The following is a 651-nucleotide window of genomic DNA, read 5'->3' as shown; positions in this document are numbered from 1 at the left end:
GTGGTCGGTGGCTTGCGGGCAAGCTGCGCTGTGAGTGTGGGAACGAGTATGACGAGCCGTTGCCGCGACTCCCAGTCCACCTCGGCGGTGGCTGGGCCGGGCGGGCGTCTGCTCGGGCGAGTGCCGCCCCCGCCTCCTCGCAGGAAGTCCGCTCGCCGACACGCCGCCACGTGCACGCGTCAGTGACGCTGCCGAACCGATGGCCGGTGCCCGTTCCCGCCTCTGCTTTTCCTAGGGCAAAGCTGCTGCACGCCTCGTGATACTAGGCGGGCGACATGGTGGCGGTGATCCTGCCTCCGTCGCTGCGGTGCGTTGGGGCACGCATCGCCTCTTGGGCGCCCTGTCCTCCTCCCCCCAATAGACGTATGTTTCTGCGGGCCGCACCAGGATGGTGCTCCCCATCGCTTCACGCCACCCTGCTCCGCCCGCACGCCGGCGTGCAGGTGGCTGTAGCTCAAGGTGGGGAGCGTATGTGCGGTCCGGGTCGCTTTCCTCTGGCGAGGGAGAGACCTAAAACAAACTCAGACAACTCTTGACGGTGGATCACTCGGCTCGTGCGTCGATGACGAACGCAGCTAGCTGCGAGAATTAATGTGAATTGCAGGACACATTGATCATCGACACTTTGAACGCACTTTGCGGCCCCGGGTT

The 651-nt window shown here is 65.0% G+C and overlaps 1 non-coding gene across 1 annotated transcript in view; it reads left to right on the top strand.

The window, feature by feature from the left end:
- The first annotated feature begins 527 nt into the window (after window positions 1-527).
- LOC140474885 (5.8S ribosomal RNA) overlaps window positions 528-651 on the top strand; it is a 154-nt gene continuing 30 nt past the window's right edge. Inside the window, exon 1 of the ribosomal RNA XR_011959503.1 lies at window positions 528-651. This exon is cut by the window's right edge and continues 30 nt beyond it. This is a non-coding gene — a ribosomal RNA (5.8S ribosomal RNA).

This window comes from Chiloscyllium punctatum, unplaced genomic scaffold, assembly GCF_047496795.1.
Source record: "Chiloscyllium punctatum isolate Juve2018m unplaced genomic scaffold, sChiPun1.3 scaffold_1243, whole genome shotgun sequence".
Classification (NCBI taxonomy): Eukaryota; Metazoa; Chordata; class Chondrichthyes; order Orectolobiformes; family Hemiscylliidae; genus Chiloscyllium; species Chiloscyllium punctatum.
The sequence above is the reverse complement of the archived record's forward strand: the minus strand, read 5'-3'. Positions and strand labels throughout refer to the sequence as shown.